The 7,422-nt window shown below is 46.4% G+C and overlaps 1 pseudogene; it reads left to right on the forward strand.

Annotated features, from left to right (window-relative positions):
• Positions 1-4,448: 4,448 nt before the first annotated feature.
• Positions 4,449-5,686, forward strand: LOC140479562 (caspase-3 pseudogene; annotated as a pseudogene).
• The last annotated feature ends 1,736 nt before the right edge of the window (positions 5,687-7,422 follow it).

The following is a 7,422-nucleotide window of genomic DNA, read 5'->3' on the forward strand; positions in this document are numbered from 1 at the left end:
CTCTCGCGAAATGTGTAATCCCTGCTTCACTATGTGTGTGAGCCATATGAATGTCCAGCACAGCTAACCCTTCACTTCAATCAGACCACAGAGTCTGAGGTTGCTCCGTACTATCTGGACCCAGACAAAAACTGGATCATGATCAAGATAACCCAGATCAAGTCCCAATGTGACGGCTGTTGACCTTCACCCTCAAAGCCCACTGAGGAGGTGGTCATTAATTCCAGTGTTGTCATAGATTATGTTCTCCCAGAGATTCATGATTCATTCTAGATTTAGCACAAGTGTGTGATATTGTCAGGTGACAGCTGGGAAGACATGGAGATAAAATATAAAAGGAGAGAGAATCATATTTATGTTATATGTTCCTTGAACTTAGGATGTTTGGAAATGTTTTACAGCCAATGGAATACTTCCAAAGTCCAGACATTGTTGGATTGTGGGAACTGTGACAGCCTGGGCAAGGCAGATCTTTTGGCAGCACCACCCAGAGACTGGAGGCTGCTACTGCAGGCAGGCTCCAACCAGCTCCACTGTGAGGGAAGGACACTGGAGCACACAAGGACATGGGAAATAGGAGCAGGAGGAAGCCTCCAATAGCTGTCCATCCTTTCTTAAATACAGGGACCAAAATTGCACACAATACTCCAAATGCAGGCTCACTAACACCCTCTATAGTTTTAAATTCCAACCCCCAGCAATAAAGGTGAAAATTCCTTTCACCTTCTCAATTACTTGTTGTACCTGCACTAACATTCAGTGTTTCATGCACAATACTACCCATATCTCTCGGTGTTGCACTTTGTTGGAATCTCTCACTATTTAACTAATAGTCGGCCCAATTAATTATTCTGACCCAAGTGCATGGTCTAACACTTTCTGACGTTAAATTCCGTTCGCTGTGTATTAGCGTTTCATTTCCAGTTTGGTCTTCTCTTTGTGATTGACTGTCTCAATGCAACTGTCTGTAGCATATCCCATCCCCATTTGTTGATGGCCCTGACACTTGATTGTTTAACCCTTTCCTGTTGGTTCCATTCAGTGACAGGCAGGAGGTGGAAGAACACAGCAAGTCAGGCAGCATCAGGAGGCGGAGAAGTTGATGTTTCAGGTGTAGCCCTTCTTCAGGAATGGGGTTGGGTGTACAGGAAGCTGCAGATAAAGGGGGTAGTGGGGACAGGATGATGAAGTGGGGATAGGTAGATGGTACAACTTGGTTGGTCAATGGAGTGAATCTGGTAGGTGGCAGGAAGGAGTGGAAGAGAGGGATAGGGGCTGGGAAGGGAGTTGGGGGAAGAGAAGAGTGGCTATTTGAAATTGGAGAACTTAATGTTGAGTCATCTGGGCTGTCGGCTGCCAGACAGAAGATGAGGTATTGTTCCTCCAATTTGTGGTTTGGTTCATTGTGGCAATGGAGGAGGCTGATGATGGTCATGTTGGAAAGGGAATGGGAAGGGGAATTGAAATGGGTGGTGACTGAGAGATCTGGTCAGCCCCTGCAGGCCTGGCTGAGATGCTTGGTGAAATGTTCCCTAAGTTTATATTTGGTCTTCCCAATGTAGAGAAAACCACATCGCAGGCACCTGATGCAGTGAACTTGGTTGGAGGGAGAGACAGGTGAACCTCTGTCTCACCTGGAAGGACTGTTTGGGGCCCTGGATGGAGGGGAGGGATTGGTGTACCAGCAGGCTTTGCATCTTTTTGGGTTGCAGGGGAAGGTTCCTGGGGGTTCAGGAGGGTAGGTGGGCAAGTGGCACAAACCAAGAATTGTCAAAGGGGATGTCCTTGTGGAAGGCACCAGGGGTGGGGAGAGGAAGATGTTCTTGGTGGTGTGGTCTAGTTGGAGTTGGTGGAAGTGTTTAAGGATGATGCGTTAATTGGTACATTGATTGGTAATAGCTGAGGACAATGGGGTCTCTGACTTCATTGTGTTTGGAGGGGGTGGGTTTAGAGCAATGGAACTGGAAATGGAGGTGGAGCAGTGGATGACAGAAGGAGGCAAAGCACGTTATTATTAACAGGTGGACACCTGTGATCAGCGGAATGTCTCCTCATCCGAGCAGATGGAGTGGAGGCAGAGGAATTGGGAGAATGGGATGGAGTTATTGCAGGATACTGGTTGGGAGGAGGAGTAGTCCAGGTAGTAATGGGAGTCTGTGGGTTTGTAGTAAAAGTCTGTCTGAAGATTATCACCAGAATTGGAAATGGAGAGGTGAAGAAAGGGCAGAAAGGTGTCTGAGATGGATGAAGTGAATTTGAGGACAGAGTGGAAGTTGTGGGGAAAGTTAATGAAATGCCCCAGTTCAGCCTGGGTGCAGGATGCCCTGTACTGATGGAATCACTGATGTAATGGCAGAAGAATTGGAGCACAGTGCCTGTATAGTCACTGAAGAGGGACTGGTCAACATAGCTCAACCGGGTGCCCATGGCCATCCCATGGACCAGTTTGGCAAGGTGGAGGAGGGTATTGGTGGAGGGGGACTGGCTGGGTCTGTTGCAGAGGGAAAGGTGTTGGGCCTGGAGGCCATCCTTGTGGGGTATGGACATATATAAGGACTGCACATCCATAGTGGAGATAAAGCACTTAGGGCTAGGGAACTGGAGGTTTCTGAAAAGATGGAGGGCATAGTTGGTGTAGCGGATGTAGGTGGGCAGTGCCTGAACCAAGGAGGAGAGTTGAGGTAGGATGAGAGGAGTTTGGTGGGGCAGTGGCATGCTGAAACAATGGGTCAGCTGGATAGTTGGGCTTGTGGATCTTAGGGGGGCAGGTAGAACTGGGCAATGCAGATTGGAGACAGTGGGGGGAGATCACTGGAGGCAATGGGGACACTGACTGTGTGAATGATTTTGGCCTGATGGGTCATGGCAGGGTCGTGGGCAAGGGGGAAGTAGGACATGGTGTCTTAGAATTGGGGTCCGGTCTCTGTGACATTTAGGTCTGTTCTCCAGACTAACACCTCCCCACCTTTGTCAGCAGGTTTGATGGTGAACCAGGGGTTAGCACAGAGAGAGTGGAGTGATCGATCGGACGGGGTGTGGTTGGAGTGGGTGAGGGGAAGAAATTGAGGTGGATGATGTCACAACAACAGTCAGCAATGAAGAGGTCTCGGGTGTGTACACAGCGGGTGGTGGGGGGTGGGGGGGGAGGTGACCAAATGGAGGAGGAAGGTTGGAGGTGGGAGAAGGGATCCTCAGAGGGAGTTTGGGAGTTTTTGTTAAAGAAGAAGACACGGAAGTAGAGGTGGCGGAAGAAGAGGTCCGTGTCGTGGTGGGTGCGGGTTTCGTTGAGGTGGGGTCGGGCGGGAATGACTGTGAGCCCTTTCCTGAGGATGGACCTTTTGGCCTCAGAGAGTTCGAGGTTGGGGGGATAGTAAATATGGGGCAAGGCTCAGGGGTGAGGATTTCGGGGGTGTCCCAATTTGACTGAAGGAGGGGAGAGGGGAGGGTGATGGCATGTGGTGGATGAGGGTTAGTTGTGATTTAGACGGGGGAATGGGTGTGGGAGAGAAAGGAGATTAGGGCGGAGGTGGGTTGTGGAGTGAAATGGGGAGTGGGAAGGTGGTGATGAGGTGAAGAGGGAGAAGTGGAGGGATAGGGTGCACTGTGGGGGTGGATGGGTGAGGAGGGAGAGCAAGTGTGCTGGCTGGCTGCAGGTAGGCAGTTGAACTCAGGGTGACTCTGGGAAATGTAGTCTGAGTCTTGGTTGCAGAGTGGATGGAGCCAGAAGTGGAGGCAGAGGCTAGAGTGAAGTCAAGGCCAGTCCGAATGTTTTGACCCAGGTTGGATTCCAGCCTCAGGCAACTGTCTGTGTGGAGTTTGCATATTCTCCAAGTGTCTGCGTCGGTTTCCTCTGGGTGCTCTGGTTTCCTCCCACAATCTAAAGACGTGCAGGTTAGGTGAATTGGCTGTGCTAAGTTGCCCATAGCGATCAGGCATGTGTAGATTAGGTTCATTAGTCAGGGCAAAAGTAGAGTAATGGGAAAGGGGATTTGGTCTTGGGTGGGTTACTCTTCCAAGGATCAGTGTGGACTTGTTGGGTCAAACGGCCTGTTTCTCACAGTAGGGATTCTATGACAGTCCATTCCAGATTCCCACCAACCCTGAGTGAAAACTGTCTTCCCCAAATCTGATTTGCAGTGTCCATGATGAGATCTTTCAAACCATTCATTTTATCTAGTGTCATTTAGCTTTTGAGCTCCTTGTTCCATAAATGTTTTATTCTTTTTGATAAAATATGAGTTCCCTGACAGGGGCAGTTATCTTTTGTCCAATCAGGGAATCCTGGCTGACAGAGAAAAAGGGGGGGATGGGGTTGACGTCCCCTGGACAGACAGGAGCACGTTTGGAATGAGGAACGGTTGGTGACGTAATGTTAGTGGGAGCTGGCGCTCCAGTCTGAGCCGAAGCTGTGACCGGACTGGACGTCAAGTGAAGAAGTGAAAGTAGCAATGGCTGACACGAGGACAATGTCTAGTGGTGATACTGTTGATGCACAATCCAGTACAGTCTATGAAGGAAGCCAAAAACAACTGGCTGGTGATACTCTTGCAGTGGATGCGATACCTGACCAGTGTATAAAATATAACATGAACTACAAGCACATTGGCATGTGTATTATCTTCAACAATAAGAATTTTCATCCAGTGACAGGCATGAATAAACGTAATGGTATGGATGAAGATGTGGCTAAACTGAACAAGACATTCAAAAATCTGGGCTACGATATTATGGTTTATAATGATAAAACATGCAATGAAATGTTTGAAATATTGCACAGAGCTGCCGAGAGAGATCACAGCCAAATGGCTTCATTTGTTTGTATTTTCCTTAGTCATGGAGATGAAGGGTTACTGTATGGAACAGATGGTGCTGAAGAAATTAAAAAATTCACCAGTATCTTTCGAGGAGATCAATGCAGATCTTTGGGTGGCAAACCAAAACTGTTCTTTATATAGGCTTGTTGAGGAAATGAATTTGATGGAGGTGTTGAGACTGACAGTGTTGTCGATGAAAAGAGTACTTCCCTGAAAAAAATACCTCGAGAGGCTGACTTCCTGTATACTTATTCTACAGCACCTGGCTATTACTCTTGGCGAAATACAGGCAATGATTCATGGTTTACTCAGTCGTTATGCCATGTACTTGATAGGCAAGGCAAGGAACTGGAGATCATGCAGATACTCACTAGAGTCAACCATAAAGTGGCACTTGAATTTGAGTCCAGCACAAGTACAGAGGCTTACAATGAGAAAAAGCAAATCCCTTGCATTATTTCAATGCTAACAAAGGAACTTTACTTTAGTTTGTTAAGACTCCTTTGGAAATGTGAAATTAAACAGTTTCTTCGATTTATTCCAGAATTAACTGCAACCTACAGCTTCCAATACTTTACTTGCCTGAAGAGCAATAAATACTTGAATCAACATAATCATAGAATTTTTGCTGGTTATTTTGACGGCATGAATACATTTCTAAAGTCTGTTCAGTTGAATTGTTGAATACAATATCTTCACAATGTTAAATTTTGAAAAGTGACAGTTGGTTTTTGAATTTCACTGTTAAAAGCAATTTAGCAAGTTTTAATGACTGAGCTTCTTTTGATAAATAAAACATCAAAGAACTGGTGATGTGGAGAAATTCAGCAAATTAGTGGACATTCTTCCCACAAACGCTGCCAGACCTAGAGTGTCTCCAGCAATTTGTTTTTATTTTGTTTGACATTATCGTGTTTGAGGATCTTGCATTGTTTTGTATGTATGAAAATCTGTGTTCAAATAGAATTAATTTTTTTCATAATTACAAAGTAATCCAGTGAGTGATTAAATGTAGATGCTGAAAAACAATTAGCTTTATTGTCTTTTAAATATGTTAACATGTCTCACCAGCATATTAAAATGTCGAATGCTGTACATTAATTCAGTCTTGTCAGCAGTAGCTTAGCTGTATAAACTTGAGTACCTAAAACAGGATGATATTTTGGTGTGCTACTGAAGGGCTGCTGCATTATCAGGTTCAGATGCAATTTTAAAGAGGCCAGATCTTGTTCCATGGTTGTATTGCCATTTTTGAACTTGAGGTTTAATCAAATGACTCTGCAGAGTGTAATTAGACAATTCACATAATGGGTAAGACTGAATTCTTAATTAGGAAACAGATTTTAAGGGTTATATTTTAAATATTTTCCTTTGTCACTATCTTAATTCTCCCTGTATTCTTAATTAAGAGACAAGCATAACGTTAAACTCTGATTACCGAGGATTCTTGACTTCTGTGGGTTTTTTTAATTGTGGTTGTAAGATGATCTGTGCATTTTTTTCTTCTGTATTTTCTGGAGAGGATGGGTGAGCTTGACCATTGCTGCCTTATCAATAATTGTTATGAACTTGCATCTTGAATACAAACTCCTTGAGTTGGGATGGCAAATTTGTACAGGGCTGCATTGTTCTGCTAAAAAAAATGCATACTTTGATTTATACTAAGTTGGAAATATCTAGACCCTAATTCTGTATAATGTTCAGCTGATGATAATGTAAATTTTAATTTTTAATGTTAATACCAGGACTCTTATTTGATATCTACACCTTTCTGAAATTTATATGGATGCTGAATATTACTAAGAATGGTGTCCTTTTCTGGTTCAGGTACATTACATGACTGAAATAAACAAACTGATACAAAAAAAAAGGGAGTGTGATCACACAGCATTGACCTTTGATGTGAAGGGCCACTGCTTGTCACTGGCCACTTGGGTGTTTGCTTATCTGGAGAGTTGGATCAGTGTATGACTGTGTGTGTGTGTGTGTGTGTGTGTGCACGTGCAAGGACTCTCCTCCTTGAAGGGGACTGTCCCTGTTGCTGCTTGGGGCCTGCCTCACTGCTGCTGCCTTGGACTTGCCTTGGGGCCCCTCCCCAGGATCTCTACCACTGCTGCTGCTGTAACTAGAGGCCCACCTCCGCTGCTGCTGCCTGGGACTCAATTTTGGGGCTGCCTGGGGCTTGCCTTGGGGACCCTCCCCAACAGGTCTGCCCCCCCCGCCCCCAAATGCTGCAACCAAGGGCCTGCCTAGGACTTGCCAGAGGCCTGCCTCCACTGCTGCTGTTGCCTAAGGCCTGCTTCCACCACCGCTGCCTCGGACATGCCTTGGGCCCCTCCCTACAACCTCCACCACTACTACTGCTGGAGGCCCACCTCCACTACTGCTGCCTCGGACTCAATTTCAGGGCTGCCTGGGACTTGCCTTGGGGACCTGCCCCAACAGGTGTGCCCCCACCACTGCGACCGAGAGCCTATGTGGGACTCGCCCGAGGCCTGCTTCCATCACTGCTGTTGCCTGAGGCCAGTCTCCACCGTCACTGCCTGGAGCCTAACATTTAGCAGCAGAGTATGGCGAGCCCGAAGGTCGCGGGCCCCAGCCGCACCTA

This window comes from Chiloscyllium punctatum, chromosome 7 (genome assembly GCF_047496795.1).
Source record: "Chiloscyllium punctatum isolate Juve2018m chromosome 7, sChiPun1.3, whole genome shotgun sequence".
In the NCBI taxonomy this organism is placed as follows: domain Eukaryota; kingdom Metazoa; phylum Chordata; class Chondrichthyes; order Orectolobiformes; family Hemiscylliidae; genus Chiloscyllium; species Chiloscyllium punctatum.